General features: G+C 35.8%; 1 protein-coding gene and 1 long non-coding RNA gene across 4 annotated transcripts in view; one reads left to right on the forward strand and one right to left on the reverse strand.

The window, feature by feature from the left end:
• The window catches only part of PCLO (piccolo presynaptic cytomatrix protein), a 371,716-nt gene that overhangs the window by 327,585 nt on the left and 25,072 nt on the right, over positions 1-19,059 (forward strand). The window lies entirely within an intron of this gene.
• LOC147601971 (uncharacterized) overlaps positions 1-19,059 on the reverse strand; it is a 44,669-nt gene that overhangs the window by 16,731 nt on the left and 8,879 nt on the right. Inside the window, exon 1 of one of the 2 annotated variants that reach the window (XR_015258270.1) lies at positions 2,726-2,924. The exons of the other annotated variant lie outside the window; for it this stretch is intronic. This is a non-coding gene — a long non-coding RNA (uncharacterized LOC147601971). Of the gene's footprint in view, positions 1-2,725; positions 2,925-19,059 lie in introns of those variants that run through there. 2 annotated transcript variants of the gene reach the window in all.

Consider the following 19,059-nt stretch of genomic DNA (forward strand, 5'->3'; position numbering starts at 1 on the left):
GTATGTTTCTGTTGACCTCAAATATAAAGCTTAATTATCATTACATTCATTTTATTATTAAAATATTGCTTTTATCATTATAATGTATTTCAATGCAGCTTTGGGATTTTAATTAATTCATAAATTGAAACTCATATATACAATTGAAGTTAAGTTCATGTTAAGTTCAGACTTAAAAAAAAATCAACATTTTTCAGTTTCCTACAATCTATATACCTCGGGAAATAATTGCTTTTGCTATATTTGAGGTAAAAGCAGTCTAATATTCTACAGATTTGAAGAAATCAAATTAGAATTTGAAGGTAGAACTATAAAACTGTCTTTTCCAATGCAAGAATCATTAACTGTGTATATGCATTCTACTAAATCTTTCAGTATATAGTACTCATCATACAAAAAGCCAAACTCAGCTGCTTGTCAAACTTCAGTTTGTTCAATGGTATTTTTAAGTATTTGAGAAACAAACTATTTTTTATAAAATAAATGGTGGGATGAAAATGGGAAATCAGGAATTTTCCATTTTTACTTGGTCATGATGTATTTTATACAGAATGATAGCTGTAAACAAATAGCTTTTCATCATTTTGTTCATCATAAACTGCTCCTTAGGTAAGGTTTTGGATCACAAATTTCAGAACCTAAAAATATAAAATGTTTTAATTTAATATCTGTATCTTTCAAAAAAACCCCAAAAAAATAAAAGCAACCAAAAAAATCACCTTTTGAAACATTCTTAAAAAAATGTGTATATAGCATTTGGTCACTAAAACTACTTTCCCAGCCAAAGGCATGTTTCTGCTCATAAGTAACTTGAAGAGCTGTAATTACCTAATTTTCACTTATTATGCAATTCACCTCTCCTAACTTGAGAACTCTAAGAGTTATAACTCCAAGTCTGATAAAATACGTGGTTCATACTAAGTGTTGTTTCTCCTCATTGAAAGAAGCTGGCTAGCCTAGTTTTTAGTGCCTGATTTCTAGCTAACTAAAATGGGACAGATCAATCTCAAACGATAAATTACCTGAAAAGTTAGAAAATAATTCAAGAGCATTTCAGTTTCAGCATGTAAATATAATTATCTTGTGGAGAAGTAGTTCATAATTTAGAGGAACGCAAGATTAACTGAGAATAACATCAGTATTGTAGAATTATTGTGGTATTATTTTCATAGATGAACAAAATTGAATGAAAATCTTAGTCTTAAAGATCAAATTTTATCTTTTCTGTAGTGCACTTATCTGTGTTGTGGACCAGATAGCTCTGCAATTAAGTGGAAGCAAATATTCATTCTCATTTTTCATTAATTTGTAGAGAGTTCCCATAGTTGATATTTGTATACTCATTTGCAAATAAGGATTTAGTGTTATACTTAAAAACTTCTAATGTTAGTACTATTTTTACATTTTCAAATATTCTTAATGGATAACTTCTGTGAAACATAGCCTGCAGATTACTCTCTTTAAAATTGTGCAGAATAAATTAAATTGCTTAAACATGTGGATCTACTGCTACTTTAAATGTTTTAGTCATCCAAGTTATTCACACAGGCCTGGAAATATGGCAGGGGACTTAAAGGAACAAGATCTTTAAGATGAGTAGCTGAAGGCAAAGCAAGGTAGGACTCCTTGCTTTGAAATGGCAGTGAAAACTGGTTTCTAGGTAGCTGAATCAAAACTGTAGCAACAGCGTTCGTGTTCACCTTACAGGCTATGACATCAAAATTTAGGCATGTACATAAGTGGAATCACCAGGGAAAAACATGCTCCTTTTGTAATTGTTTACCCACTTGACAAATGTGCTTATGTTTTCTTGGGAATAGTTTTCATGCTATTAAGATGTATCAGTTAAGTTATAAGTAAATAATGGAAAACAGTACTATTTACTTTGCTGCCACAACCAAATGGTCAATATAAATAACTGAGTATTGCTATGATAATCTTTGTTTCTCTGAACATATCATCTTGTCATATTCTGTATTTTCATACTACTTAATATAAAATAATTCAGAGTTTTGTTCTTGCACACTGTGTTACAGTTATTTTTACGCATTGTTGCATGCTACATTACACTGGACATTCTGCCCTGAGCAGATGAAATACTTCATCTTCTTAAACTTCAGTGAATATTATGATACATATTGTGATCTTCATTGAGTTATGAAAACCAGTTTCTCTGTTCATTTCAGAAAGTGCAGTATCTTTTGTTTAAAGAGCTCTTATAACATACTATGGAATGTTACAGACATTATGGACAAAAAACCTCAATTGCATTCCATCTAAGGATTGAAACTAACAATTAAAAGCACATGATTAATATCTTGATTCAGTTGTAGATCATGATTGGTCTATCTGGCATATAAAACTACTCAGCCAATAGATCCCAGATGGTATTTTCCACCTACCAACTATTTATCCAATTAAGAAATAAATAGGGGGAAATTATTTTCACATATTTCAAAAGTGCAAATTTACTAGGTAATCCCAAGCTGACATTGTTTCTAGTAGAAGAGAGAGATATATAGCATTATAAGTGAAATAGTTACTGCAAGGAAATTTTGGGTCTTCTCATTTTGAAGATGCTATATACGTGCAAAATATCATTTCTCTAGGATTACAAACATTGAGGTTAATCTTAAACAAAGTCTTTTCTATGAAAGTTGAATATGTTAGTAAGCATCGCCTGGCTTCACACATTCAGCATTTTTTTAAGTGAATGAGTACTCACAGTGCTTCTGTCATCCTCTGTGCTTGGTCTCATTGCTACCAGGATTTTCAGTAAGAAAATTGTAAACTTTGCATAGGAACAGAGTGGCTCCATTTCCACATCTTCCAAGAGGGTGGTTTTTTTACTTCTTAAAAAAAATTTCTCATCCACTTAGTATCCTGAATAGCAAAAACTTCTCTGTGCAGTTCTGCCATGGCTCAAAGGCTCACTTTTTGACATTTCCAGTGGTCCTTTGAGCATCATCCTTCGAATGCAGTAAAAAGAAGTCTTGTAAGTAAGAAACTCTCTCCCTGTATATACAACTGAACTTGAACAGAAAATTGCAGAACATTCTAGTAAAGCCTCTGTGGATGTATTTCCACACTCCAGCAGAAGGAATAAATTTGTACTCTTTCAAAATCTGATGATGCACACATACTTACAGAACTTCTGCAAGATTATATGCTAGTGATATGCACTCATTGTTTACATAGCCTTTAATGAACTCTTCCAGGGTTTTTATTTTTTTCATTCTGTGTGTTTGCCTGAGTTAAAGATTTAAAAACAAAAAAAAAAAAACAAAAAAAACCCAGAAACCAAGCTCTGTGATGACATCATACTTTAAGAGGCAAATCTTACAATACTGTGATTTTTATTTAATCTATTCAGAGTAGTCTAAGCTAAAAATCACACTTTTTTTTTTTCTTGATTTTTGAGCTTTGTGGTTTGTCAGCCTGGATTATAAACTAAGATATTAGATTTTATCAGTTTCATCACTTAACATTGTATTTCATTAGTTAAGACAGTCTAAACTTTATGAGAAAAATGGTTGAAATACCACACAAACTTTAAAATAGGCTAGAAAGTCATTCTAATATCATTTTGGAGGAAAAGGTGCATTACCTTTTTAAGCAAGTGACTGGCAATCATTTCACTCCTAAATTTTCCTTTATAGCTTTCTGAATAGTCCTGGTGAAATTTTCATTCATCATGTCCACATGGAATAGACTCTGGAGCAAATTGTCTTGAAAACTGTATCGCATTTTGTCTTGAAGGGATGCCCAGGAGTAATATGTGGATTAGCTCTCTCAAGTAAAACAAGTCATGAAACAAACGGACAGCACAGGCACAACTGAGCATTGCCACCTTCTTCAAAGTAATTAAAACTCAGTAAAAAAAATCATTCTCCTTTTACTTGCTGTTTAGTCAGGCTAAAGTAACTGTTTAAGACGAAGGACTCACTGTGGTATCACTGAGAGAAGACTAAGGGCTTTAGATGTTGCTTAAATAAATTTGTTGCATCTCCACACTTTAAAATTTAGTATTTTCTTTTTTTTTAACTCCAGTGGTTGAAATATCAGAACTATAATATTAGTCCTTATGAGGATGTTCAGAGAGAAATTTTCTTAATTTTATACCTTCAATCGGAAAATTCTAAGTAAGAGAAGAAAAAAGACAGATGAAGGAAATTATTATAATACTAATCATTATACAGTTACTGAGATTTGCAAATGCTTTTGCCTATGCACAAATCTGTACTTTGATGTCTTGGCTGGCCAGGCTCAAAATATCGGGTTTATTGCAGATGAGAAACTTTTCTTGCAGTTATCTGTATCATTTCACAAAAAAAAAAAAAGGGGGACTATGAGACCAGATTAAAAGATGATGCTTAATATTTATGAAGGAGGTTATAATTAGAATTGAACTTCTTGCTAGACTGAAATTAAGATGACTTTTGTTACCCTTGCACAAGCAATGGTGACTTTGAGTGAAAACACTGAGACTGGGAGCAATATAGGACAGAAATCAGATACCATAATTAATTTAGGTAACTTTGGGATCATCTGAGATTTTCCTTCTTTCACAATCAAGTCTAATTTATATCTTTGTATCTATTAGAAGGTAACTTCTGTGAAAAATAACCTCATCATGTCATCTAGCATGGAAAGACAGAAAGACAGATTTAGCTGGTTTTTTCCTCATAAACACTTTTCTCCTTAACTGTTCTTAAGCATAAAAAAGAATTGGAAAGGAAACAAACATTTCAACAGTTACAGACACTTCCCCCATGAAGGTGCATAAGGGAAACAAGACAATGAAACATCCAATCACTCGTTTTAAATATTTGGAATAAGTTCTTTGATATTTAATGGCGGAGCACTGTAATTTAGGAATGAAAATGAAAAAAAAAATGTGATAAAGAGACTCTAAGACAGATGTTCTGGGTTTGAACAAGATGCAGCCAGGATGTGGTTGGCCATCTGGGCTCCAAGCATGCATTGCTGGCTCATGTTGAGCTTTTCATTCACCAGCTTCTCGTCTCCCAAGTCCTTCTCCTCAGGGTTGCTCTCAATTCATTCACCACCCAGACCGTATTTGTGCCTGGGATTGCCCCAATCCATGTGCAGGACTTTGTACTTGGCCTGGTTGAACTTCATGAGGTTGGCACGGGTCCATCTCTCCAGCCTGTCAAGGTCCCTCTGGATGGCATCCCTCCCCTCCAGCATATTGACCTCCCCTCCAGCATATTGACCGCACCACACAGCTCAGTGTTGTCAGCGAACTTGCTGAGGTGCACTCTATCCCACTGTCCATGTCACTGACAAAGATGTTGAACAGAGCTGGTCCCAGTACCGGCCCTGTTTAGACAGAGTTCATATTTGTTATCATTACTCAAAGATGAGTGATGAGTTAATCGAGAACAGCCCTAGAGAAGGACTTGGGGATACTGGTGGATGGGAAATTGGACATGAGCCAGGAAGGTACTCTTGTAACCGAGAGGGCAAATTGAATCCTGGGATACATCAAAAGAAGTGTGGCCAGCAGATCGAGGGAGGTGATTCTCCCATTCTGCTCCACTCTCCTGAGACCCCATCTGGAGTACTGTGTCCAGCTCTGGGGTTTCCAGCACAAGACATGGACATGTTGGAGCAGGTCCAGTGGAGAGCTACAAAAATGATCAGAGGGCTGGAGCACCTCTCCTATGACAACAGGCTGAGAGAGTTGGGGCTGTTCAACCTGGAGAAGAGAAGGCCGCAGGAACATCTTATTGCAGCATTTCAATATATAAAGGGGGCTTATAAGAAAGATGGAGAACTTTTTATCAGGGCTTGTTACAATAGGACAAGGGACAACGGTTTTAAACTGAAATAGAACAGATTTAGATCGAACATAAGGAAGATATGTTTTACAACGGGGGTGGTGTGACATGGAAACAGGTTGCACAGAGAGGTGGTAGATGCTCCATCCCTGGAAATACTCAAGGTCAGGTTGGATGAGGCTTTGAGTAAACTGATCTAGTGAAAGATGTCCCTGCCCAAGGTGTGGGGGTTAGACTAGATGATCTTTAAAGGATCCTTTCAACCCAAATCATTCTGTGATTCTATGATGTGAAAGAGGTGACAATGATTACTGAAAGGTTCAACACATCAACTGGAAATACTCCTGTACTGTGTGAGTGGTATTCTGGGAACAGTTGCCCATTTAGGCAAAGATATTTTGCAGTTGTAGAAGTAAAAACACTTATCCTTCAACAGTGGTTTCTTCTGTATCTTTGACTAGGAGCTTCAGGCATACATCTCACTCACTTTGCCCAGTGTTTTGTCTTGAACAGGTACAGTCAGTGACTCTGTGCCAGAAAAATTGCACTTCTTTTCTTACCTTACTTTTCTTACCTTTGTATTGAGCTTCAGTTACTGAAGCAACATCAGAATGTCATATGTATGGTACTGGGCAGTGAGTGTCTGAGAACTGTTATTTCCCCAGAAAATTGGAAGTATCATTTTATATCATACAACTGCTCACTTCTATGTTTATGTCAGGAAGTGAACACATAGACAGTGCAACTGTGATTCACGTGTCCAAGGTTACTAGGAAGAGTTGTCTCCAATTAACCTACAAATCATACGCTAACTTTTATGTGCTTTTCTTAAATTTAGTTGAACTGAACTTTATTTTCTGGAGAGAAAGAGAACCTCCTACAAGATAATCCCCAACTATAACACAGTAACAGAATACAGATCAGCAATAAATGACCAAGCCAGAAGCACTCATTTTCACAATAGCAGATAATTTATGGTATTTTGGAATAGTTCCATGTTTCTGCACCAAGGCTCAATCCAATTCTTTTCAAGGCCTTTTTAAACTGGTATCTCAAAACCACAGAACACCATCTATTTTGCTTTTGCACACATGTCAAATACTACCTTTGCTGTTTGCTGCCTCCGCAATAACTCAAATGTCTCAGGAGTACTCAACCTTTAATCTTAACATATACTAAAACGTAAAAGAACCTGAAAAAAAGAATCTGGACTTTCAAGTATTTTTCTTGAATCATTAGAATCTTATACTGACAAAGTATGTGACTGTTGACTCGACTGTAATGGTTATTGATCCATGGATTTAAAGATAAATCCAGCCCATCTGAAATGTTACCAACACTGACTTGAGCAGTGGTTGGATTGCATTTTTCAGGTTTGAGTTCACGTCCAGTAGTACATAGCAAAAAAAATTGCTGCACACTCTCAGTGTCTTTCCTAAAGAGCAGTATAACCCTGGTGATCTCTTTTTGAAAACACTTTTTTTTTTAGCAGCTGTAATATCTACTTTTATAGTCCTATTGCTATTCTGATTTACATGTAGATGAGGTCAGTTTGTGAAATAAAATACTACTGAGTAAAATTGCCCAGGAGATCTAAATGAAGGAATAACGTATTACCAGACTTCTGTATCTCTAGAAATAAAAAGGCTAAAATTCAACCTGGCATTGCTTAAACTGTCTTTAATGTAAAATCACAAACTTGCTTTCTGCCATCAGGTTCTACCAAAGGTCTACCATCTAGTATTCTTGACAGTCTAAGATTAATAAATGCCAACAAAATTCAAAGCAGAAAATACCAATAAGGGGGATTACTCGCATGAGGAGCTACTTCAGAAAAAAAAAAAAGGGAAACAAGGGACTAGAAAATAAGTGGTGAAAGCACTTGCAGCTAGCCTGTCACATGTTGATCCAGTCATACTGCACCTTTTGTATTTTTGGGAATGTAAATTTTAATTTGAAAAATTGAAAAGATCAGTCACAAGCAATCCTTAAGCAGTGGATCAGGCTTATGCACTGACAGTAGTACTCATCCTCTCTCTCTCTTTTGGTTTTTTTTGTTAGCTATCTATAATATTTTATACGTGCTCCCTCAAAATAGGAATAGCCATACTACTAACACCTAAATATCACACTAATTTGAATGAATTATTAAAGATAAACAACAGTAGTACTGTAAACCCAAGAATTACCAGCTTCCTCTCTAAGCTCTGGAAAACATCCTTTTAGCTATCCCTGATTGGCCCAGTACTCTAATTCACCCACCTGGCTCTCCAGTAACAATTGGAGTAATTAGTTCTGCCTTCCTGAGGTATTTGCCAGGATACTCCAGCCGGGTTTCCTAAAAAAAAAGAAGCAGAAAGAATTTAAATAGGAAGATCGCAGCCAGAGATAGAAACATAGAGGAAAAAAGGACAAGATAATATTCTATATTATTGTATCTACTTCACAAACAACATTGCGTTACAAATCATCTTGTTCCTGAACTGTTATTAAAAAATGTCATTAAATAGAAGTAAATAATTTAGGGAGCCTGACTCTGATTTAACTCATAGCTGGCCAACAGCTTATGCCATTCTTTTACGAACTGGGACTGGATGGCTCTTAGCCATTAAATCATGTGGCAAGAAAATTCTAAAAAAAAATTGATTTTTTTAAGCTTTCACTTAAAAAAAAAAATCTGCTTTCCCCATGAGATCTGTAGAAAATTAACAAACATTAAGAAGACAAAAAAGCAAAAAGATAAACAGAAAAACCTGAAAGCATATGTATTTCATCTTGAAACCAATATGTCACCCTTTGATATGATGCTTCAATGATCACCTGGAAAGATAATTTGCTTGCCTGATTTTCTTAATGACTTTTATTAGCCTAGCTCTTAAATGCATTTCCACTAACATATAGTTGCTTTAGTCTTTCAAGAGGTTTCTTCTGGTGACTTTGGAGATGCAGTGGGGTTAGAGTGTTTGTGCTGGGAACTGGAGTGCTATTAATTCCATCAAAAATCTGACAAAGATATAGGGTTTCATTTTTTTGGGAAAAAAAAAAAAGAGTTTTGGTAGAATTCTGCAATCTATATCTTTAAAAAGATATGGTTATAAAGGAAATCTACTGTAATATCAGCTGGCACATTTAGTACAAATACCACTTAATAATGAAGATCTTCAACACTGGAAACCAAACAGGGGGATCCCCCCACCAAAAATGGAGTAAAGGTGAAGATGCTGGAATATACGATTACTGGACCTGAACCTTGTCTGGTGTAAGTCTGAAGAAGAGCTGCTTCACCTAGTGAGTAACTTAAAACAACTTTGAAATACAGTCACTTTTCATTATTAGTGTTCATTCAGAATAAGTAAAAGTCAGGTTTAAGCATTAATATGATAGGAAGTGAATTGCTAAATCCTAAATATATTCCCCTCTGTGATGAAAATGAAACTAGGAGGTACTGAGCAGGGAATTTAAATGTCATCTTCCTGGAAAATTACGATGATCTCCTCCATTTAACTGTGATTAGGACCTGGAATTTTGTGCGTACTCCAGGGAAAAAAAAAAAGTAAGTAAAATAGATCTGTTTTAAGGTAATAATGTTCAGTGCTCAAATATGTGTGAGGTATTATGCAGCAGGAATGGGACTGAGGTGACCTCAGGAGGTCATGCTATTGCTTCAAAAGACAATATTGCTCCTAAAAGGCTTTTGCTAACTTGCACAAAAAAAAAAATTCTTAGTGGTGATAAGAGACTTTATCACTTCATTAGTCTGTTCTAGTGCTTGATTATCCTTAACACTAAAATGTTTTTCCTAACTTCTACCCTAACCTTACTTGCTGAAATCAATAACCAAGGAGAGAAATAAGAATCCAAAATCCAAGCTCTTCCCTTCACAAATGTAGCACATTTTGTCAAGCACTTCCTATAAATAGATTTTTCTAAGCTTGCCTACAAATGATAACACAGCTGTTCCTACTGAACAGCTTTGTATTAGAGCTCCACTTTTGTTTTATTTATTTGAAATGTCAAAAAAAAAAAAAAAAAGAGAATGTCATAACCTGTTTCTATACTTATCAGTCTTTTGTAGCTCCTTAACGTTTGTAACTCATGTAAAAGGAGCTGGTATTGTATTATATGTGTGTGGTTTAGAAGATCATTTATTCTTTATTTCTTTTGTTAGATAATTGATAGCATGCTTAGAAATGAAACTATTATGCTGGGGATCCAGAAAGGAGTTTTTTATTTCATTTCACATGTTCTTATAGTATAAAATCTTTTTTAAGGATGATGTTCAGTTATCTTGGAATGCTGTTTAAATGCAGGTGGAACTAGAGCATTTCCAGGTGGAATCACATGGCAAGCTGAAATTAAACTTCAGCTGATATTTATGTTAGCATGTGAGACTGCTCAGGATTATCGGAGTGTAAGTTGTGTTTCAAGATAGGAGGTTTTGAAAACCGATGCATTAGAAGAAATCTTTCCTATGATGAAATTGCCTAGATGCTTCTGATTCTCATGGTGGAGAGCCTGATTTCTATAATGAGAACCTTGTGTTTTTTCCCCAGTTTATTTTCAGATTAATATGCTTTTCATAATGCTCCATGTTCATTATTTCATCCTGTGATAGTACTCTTACAGGCTTACAACTTTAATGAACTGTGTTATCCATTGCAACAGTATGTGAATAATTATTTGTCTGTTAAGGAAAAGCTTCAGAGTGCGTAGTTCTCTTAAAGAATTCCTAACAGTTTGTCCTGTGTAGGCATTTGCAATTACTTCATGCTATTATGCACTGCTCTTCCCTTTTGTGTGTTATTTATTCTGATACTACTAGGTTATGACTGGGAGGGAATCAAATGGACAGAAGACTAGTCACATGTACTGGCAGACAGTGATGTACTGTGCATGTAGAGTAGGATGCAGTTTGTATATCTTTATCTACAAAGGGATTAAAGAGCTTTAAACATAGGTGTATCCTGCTGTTTAAAACACCTTGAAGTATTTTTCTGCCTCAATCCAGTTCCTGCTCCAGAAAGACATGAGTATCCCACAAGTTCTTCATCACATCTGCCATTCCTGACCAGACACTTCAGTTTCACTAGCACATCTTAAAGGACCCCAGATCCACGTGTATATAGGCATAAACTTGATTTGCTCCTACAGCCAAGGCAGTATTCAGGATTCCCTTCAGTCAGCTACATGCAGTGCCAGTCCTTTTTATCTGTCTGTTAACAACCAAATTATTATAATGAAATTTTACATTCCTCAGGTTTGTGTGTGTTTGATGCCATCCATTGCATAGGTCTTTCTTTTCTGAAACACAGTAACATTTTCTGTTACGCTTTTTTTTTAAGCTCTCTTTAGACTTTTCTTTTGTCTGCCACATTGGCTTTGCACTCTGACTGATTGTGATGTGATAATAACATAACACAACTGAATTTCCATGCCTTGGAAAATGCACAAAGTTTCTGAAGATCAGCGGGGTCAAACATCTGATACATACATCTGCCTTCGTGTTTCACACTGCTGTAGTATCGAGAAGTTCACATATTTTCCAGAAGTCTGGTAACATACTGCCTAGAATAATTAGTCAGTTTGTGTAGCTTACTAGAAAAAGCCGCATATGTAACTTACATCAATGCCTGCTGAGTATGCTATGGGTTCTCACTGTTTCCTCCTGCTGCTTATCTAATGTCCATAGCATTTATTCACCACCCTCCCAATGGCCTTGGCTGTGCCTGGCTGAGTGTTTAGCTTTTTAGAAATGTATTCTTATTCATAGAATCATAGAACGGTTAGAGTTGGAAGGGACTTTCAAAGGTCATCTAGTCCAACCCCCCTGCAAGGAGCAGGGACATCCCCAACTAGATCAGGTTCCTCAGAGCCTCATCTAGCCTGGCCTTGAACGTTTCCAGGGATGGGGCTTCCGCCACCTCTCTGGGCAACCTGTTCCAGTGTTCTACAACCATCATTGTAAAAAAATTTTTTCCTAATATCCAATCTAAATCTACCTCCCTCTATTTTAAAACCATTACCCCTCGTCCTGTCACAACAGGCCCTACTGAACAGCCTCTCCCCATCTTTCTTACAAGCCCCCTTGAGGTACTGGAAGACCGCTATAAGGTCTCCCCGAAGCCTCTTCTTCTCCAGGCTGAACAGCCCCAACTCTCTCAGCCTGTCCTCATAGGAAAGGTGCTCCAGCCCTCTGATCATCTTCGTGGCCCTCCTCTGGACCTTCTCCAACTGGTCCATGTCCTTCTTATGGCGGTGGCTCCAGAACTGGACACAGTACTCCAGGTGGGGTCTCACCAGGGCAGAGTAGAGGGGGAGAACCACCTCCCCCGACCTGCTGGCCACGCTCCTCTTGATGCAGCCCAGGATGCGGTTGGCCTTCTGGGCCGCAAGAGCACATTGCCTGCTCATGTTGAACTTCTCATTCACCAACACTCCCAAGTCCTTCTCCTCAGGGCTGCTCTCAATCCATTCCCCGCCCAGCCTGTATTTGTGCCTGGGATTGCCATGACCCAGGTGCAGGACCTTGCAGTTGGCCTGGTTGAACTTCATGAGGCTGGCACGGGCCCACCTCTCCAGCCTGTCAAGGTCCCTCTGGATGGCATCCCTCCCCTCCAGCGTGTCGACGGCACCACACAACTTGGTGTCATCGGCGAACTTGCTGAGGGTGCACTCTATCCCACTGTCCAAGTCGCCGACAAAGATATTGAACACGGCCGGGCCCAACACAGACCCCTGAGGGACACCACTCGTGACCGGTTTCCACATATTCATGGAATACTCTGTTATATCTTGATGGAACTGGATTCTCTGTGGTCTGAATTCAGTAATTTGACCTTTATGAACTATGCCCTTCTGATGAGTCTATTCATCTTAGAGTTCCTTCTTTCTTGGCAAGTAAAAGAGAGAAGAGGTAGGCTTTCCTTCTTGTCTCTGGACATTTGACAGGCTGAAAAACATAGACACTTAAACTCTTTGTATATGTGTTGGTTTAAGGGCTATTTGGTGGTTTATGTTTTATAGCAGTATGCAAAGTCTCTGACTTTACACAGACACATTTTTCACACTATTTTCCACATTTGAAAATGTGAAACTACACAATACCCACATGTAGTATCTTCCTTTGTATTCAGTGCTTTCTTTTTCTTGAAACACTCCAACAAATCAAAATTACCTAAGTTCCTCTAAAACTATACTACAGCTTATTATGATTTGGAAACTATACAGTGTAAAAATAGATTTTTAAGTCCATGATAAACCTGTAAATGAAAGCTGGTGTTTCCAAAGAAAGGCATCTGAGCAGTGTTAGAAAGAAAATGAAAGAAAATTAAGAAGATAAGTATTTTTTTCTTATTGATGAACATTTTGTGCACAAAACCAGCTTTCACATCAAAAAGCACATCTTTTGGGAAGCAGAGCCTAGGAGTTTCTTTTCACTTCTCCTTAACAACATATTACCTAGGTGTTGTTACATAGACTAAAAGGGCTACTCCAGATTTACAAAATTATGCAAAGAGAATGAGGCATTGAAGAGTCTCAGTTTACCTTCAGAAAATTACTTGAGCATGCTCTCCTGGAATTACATAAAATAAGGATTAATATTCTTATAAGGGGTCTTATAAGAAAGATGGGAAGAAACTTCTTAGCAGGATCTGTTGTGACAGGACAAGGGGTAGTGGTTTTAAACTAAAACAGGTTAGATTTAGACTAGATAGAAGAAAAAAACTTTTTACAATGAGGGTGGTGAGGCAGTGGAACAAGTTGCCCAGAGAGGTGGTGGATGCCACATCCCTGGAAACATTCGAGGCCAGGCTGGACAGGACTCAGAGCAACCTGATCTGGGTGGAGATGTCCCTGCTTCTTGCAGGACTAGGTGACCTTTAAAAGTCCCTTCCAACCCAAACCGTTCTAAGATTCTGTTTTTATTGGGGGTACTTGCAATAATCCTAGAATATAAGAAACAGATTTTTCTAATCTATGTTCAGTAGTGGAAACAACATGAAAGCATATTGCCTTCCATCAGAAAACAGAAAATCACTAATAGGAAAACTGGCTTTGTCTCACTCATTAGATAACTTTTTTTCATTCTCTGGACAAAACCCAGTAACTAATATGTCATTGTTTACTCTGCCTTTTTTTCCCCAGCACCTTGAAATTGTCTTGTTGATCTAACTGGTTGTATGAAAGTATAGATTTATCGAGACAGAGGAAAGGTAGAGGCCATAGCCTCCCCGTATATGTTTCATCATTTTCAGTGTGCCTTGTCACATTGTAAGGGAAAGACTGCACTGAAATCACAGATGCATCTAATTATAATATGACAAATCAGTACTCTCTTTATTGGCAGCATCTACTGCCTTCAGGTTACTTGTTCTGAATCAAATTCCAAAATTAAATATTGCAGTTTTCCTGTTGAACAAAGCTGAGTAATTTGTTTCAAGTAAAATCTTCTGCCACTGGCTAAAGATTCTAAATTGAAGACAGCTTGAAAAATTGATATAATAGGAAGTGATTAAAAAAAAAAAACATAAATACACACATTAAAAAAAACCACACACGTTAAAAAAAAAAAAAAAACATAAATACATTCTTTCTTCCCTGCCTTTTTCTGGAATCAACTGAATATACGGATGTATATTTAAAGCATTGACCAAAATAAATAATTATTCTGATTTCTGCTATAATTTTGAGCAGAAAATTATTTCTTATGAAAACTGTCTGTTATGATTATAAATTAAATAAAAAGAGGTCAGATGTCAGATGTCTTTGGATGCATTTTGTGAATTTGTCTACATGATTATTTTTCCCTGAACAATCCCAATTACAGAATAGCAGATTTTTTTTCATAATATAGGTCAACAAATTTCTCAAAACAGATTTATTTAAAAGATTACAAGTTTTTATGAAATTTAATATTTAAAAATATAATGACAACTTAGCAAGGGATACATAAAATTAACATATTTCTTCCTTAGTTTCTTAATGAACCATTTGAATGAACCACCTCATCTTTATAATGTAGTTTCCCATTACAAAATGAGGGCTCCAATATATTCTCAACTGCCTGAAATGCTTTGAGAATAGGGAGCCTTGTGCAAATACCTTTTATAATGGTACCAAGTTACCTTTGATGGTTAGTAGAAGCACGTCAGGGTTTCTGCATCATTTTGTTATGTCAACAGAGTTAGTACCCAAAGACAATGTTTCTATCTGGAAAATGTAAATAATGCACACTGTGTGCATTCTGTCCTTCCATCTGTCCTTCTTAACTATTGTCTTTGCAATGTCAAATGAATATTTGAAATGACATTCAGCTCCTTGCAATAACATACAAGAGACATGCTGAGACATGCATCACTTAAGTGCTATTGGCCCCCATCTGAAATGGGGGAGGAGAGGTTGCTAGTGGTCACTCCCTCTGCTATCCCCCTTGAAATTTTCATAGAGGTACTGAAAACTTTGTGTTCTCCTCTTCCTAGAAGCACTCATCTATTTATCTAACTGTAGAGAAATGTAAGTCCCTCATCCATCTCCATTTTCACTTGAGACAGAGGAATATTTTACCTTTAGCATCAATTCAGTATGACTATGAAGTCCTCAGTAGAAAATCAACCTTGTGTCGTTTCGCAAAAACTGTAGTCAGCTTACATGTATAGATCAAAATCCATAATTGTCCTTTTCACCTTATATAAAATCTAATCTCTTTGTAGGCAGGCAAAAGTCTTCAAAGCTAGCTTAGTCACAAGATATGGGGAATAATATAGAGAAAAAGAATTCTTCAAGCAAAATTACACTGAAAAATAATAATCTCGGGGACCACAGAGAACATCCCACTAAGCAAGCTGCACCTGGCCCTGCTAAGAAATGTAGCAGTGACCAAGACCTACAGTCTAAAAGCAAGTGCTTCCCTGCTTTACATTACTTCTGAAAATAGTCTCTCTGACATCATTATGTTTATGCAGGCTGCATCTACCTTATTGATATGATTCAGAGCAGCAACACAACTTTGAAATAAATTATTCTATTTTACCTTGCTTGACATTGTGTTGACTTGCTTTGGGTTGGGTTTTTTTTTTTTTTTTTTTTTGGTGGTTTTTTTGTGGGGTTTTTTTTTTTGTTTTGGTTTGTTTTTTTTTTTTTTTTTTAATACATCCAGATCTGGTTACTTTTGAGGGAAACTAAACTGGAAGATCTGTACCAGGTGAGCACTAAATGTGTTCCTTTCCCTAAATATGTCATAGCCAATGGTAGGTCCTTTGAACACAACTGGACCATATGCAGATCAATTTGGTGAGAAAACTCCTTTATGCCTGAGTCGCACAAAATAAATGTGTCAGCTGCCATATTCTACAAGAAATCAAACAAGAAAGAGGTGAACACTGATGTGGGAAAGTCTCTAATAAAGAGTTTTTTAGGTCCTTTTGAGGAGGAAACAAAGAAAGACACACAAGAAGGTCCCACAATATTCCCATTTAATCTTTTCCCTATAATTTTTTCTCATCCAATGTTGCTAATTTTATGTGAACTGAATTATCTATAAGGAGGTGCTGTTGGGTGGTATTTATTTATTTATCTCAAAACATATATTTAAAGCTCTTAAATTAAGAGATATTTTCAAGTTATGTTGCAGACAATCAGAATTATTTTATTTTAAAAATTTATTTATTTTCACTCACTGTATGAACTGAATTAAGTAACTTAACTTCTCAATATATGTGTATTCATTCATAAAATTATATTAAACTCATCCTTTCAAAAAGCTTTTGAAATTCAAATGATGCTCATGACAGCAGAGACTGCCTCTGGTGAGTTAATGGGAGTTTTGCCATTGGGAGTCAGAATTCTCCGTAGTGCCCTTTGAGTTCAGCAATAAATTATGAAATAAATTGCTCAAATTAATATCTTTCATTTCAATTATAGGAGGTATATACACAGTCATGACATACATAGGTGAAACACACAGTCAAATAGATGTAATGAGCTAGATTAATATTGTTTAACAGTTTAGATCAGGACATACTCCATGAAAGTTACTGAGTTTCATTAGCCTAAGATTGGCATGAGTGAAGAGGGATCACACAATGAGAAATTTTGAAGTACTGTGAATAACACCGAAGTAGTATTGGAGAGTGCAGAAAAATTAGGATCAAAGCATTCAGCTGACTGAGCAACTAAAGTGCTGCAAATGATCCCTGAAGGTGGGAAGTCTGTCCTCTGAGCAACCCTGAGCTCAGACTCCACAGCTTTTACTCTGTTATTTAGTGTAGCAGCAGTTTTTTCCTACTCTACCTATGATCTTTAACTCCCCAGGTTTTTCCCTAGACTGATTCACTGTACTGTATTTACTTTAAATACGGTACTTTATTTCAGAAAGTTACTTACACAAATGTAAGCAATCCTCTGAAACACCTTGGTGGAATTCAAATCACCTGTTTTGTCCTTAGAGAAATATCCAAACCATGTAACTTTTTTAGCTCCCCTAGTTAGTTTCTGCACTGATGTTAGTGTTGTGGGGGGTCTTTTTCTTGTTGGTGTTGTTTTTTTGTTTTTTTTTAAATTAGAGTTAGATTGTGAAATGGAAGTTAAGATTTATGAACAATTTGAAGTGGAATATTTGTACAATATTACATGTTAGAGGCAAAAGTGGAGTCAGCAATTTGAAGTTAACTTAGGTAACTATAACTTCATAAAATTAATTTGAGCTCAATAATTTAATGTTGATTAGTTCAACAAGCTAATACTTGGTGCTGAGTCAAGGTAGGCTTAATATACATAGATTCCTAGAATTAGGTCAACTTCAATGATATATATACATACATTTGTACAAACGCACATATAAGTATACACATGTGTGCATGTATGTATACATATATGTGCACATATGTAAGTGCTTGAATCACATACACATATATACGTATGTATGTACACTTATACATATTATAACCTCATAATAGTTCTACATATGTGTTTGGGAAAAAAAACCCTCAGGTCTGAACGAAATGCTCCATCTGTGTCTACGGGATTCTCCATTATTCAAAATATCACTTTTGTTTCATGAGTTTTTATAATCTGGAAAATAAATATCACTGTTTGTGACTGCAATGGATAGCAAACAAGATAAGACCTGTGTTTCATGCTGGGTCTCATATAGAAAGGCAATGAATCCTACTAATCTCATTCAGTTTTACAATCGACTTTCATGAGTTCTAGCAGTTTAATGGTCTTTTTAATGTAAATACATTTACAATAATTTAATTATTAGTGATTTCTTTGGCAATTTCTTTTGAATGTTAAATAAAGGATAAGGAGAATTCTAGTCTGATCCTTTAGATTTTGCAAACAGGACTTGCTTAAGTAGTCTAGAAATTTCTCTGAATAGTAAAGGTTTTATTTCAGTCTCATTCTATTTCTATGTTAATTGTCTAATTAAATACCTAGAGTTTTGTCTACTACATATATAAAAAAAATCTAATTGAATATTGTTCACAGCTGGGATCTCTGAAATAGATAATACAATGAGAAATTTTATCATGGGAGTTATGAGAGAATCAGCCACTTAAGTAAAACTTTTGCAATCAGTGGAAAGAAATAACCATTTTTTAAGGTACAATTCATCTGACCTGTTTTAGAGATCTATTTGCAAATAACACAAACCACAATTCTAGAAGAGCTGTTGTTCTCCTTTTGCTATAAAAGGAGCCTTGACATATAGCTCAGATATAGACATCAACGTTCAGGCAGATGAATGCTACCAGCAGGGTCTATATCCAACAGACGTTAGGTGACAGTCACTGTAAATTGTTATTCTATATGCATCAAGAAGTAACTTTTAAGCACATTTAACTTTATTTGACAAAAATGCTAATTTGATTTTGTCTGTAGTTCTAAAACTGCTGCTGTGCTCAACAGTAAGTGTAATTACCATTTGGAGTGTTAAGTTCCATAATTATCTTGAACTAACAAGAAGCACACAAGATGGTATCAATTTGTTGGGTTATTTTGTTTTGTTTTTTTTCCTTAGAAAAGCCTCTAATTAGGATGTAAAAAATGGAATAGATTAGAAATTTTGGGCTAACAGTTTACTCAGATACAACATAACCATCTTGAAATCATAGACACATAACAGGACAACAGAGATCAAGTTATGTCATTAAAGATGAAAAATGAAGCAGGTAAAAAATCTAAATTAAGTTTTTTGCATCTTTTGATTTCAAATACTAATTCTGTTTACATTGCATTTATATAACCTAATACT

Source organism: Chlamydotis macqueenii, chromosome 1 (genome assembly GCF_036417535.1).
Source record: "Chlamydotis macqueenii isolate bChlMac1 chromosome 1, bChlMac1.mat, whole genome shotgun sequence".
NCBI classification, from domain to species: domain Eukaryota; kingdom Metazoa; phylum Chordata; class Aves; order Otidiformes; family Otididae; genus Chlamydotis; species Chlamydotis macqueenii.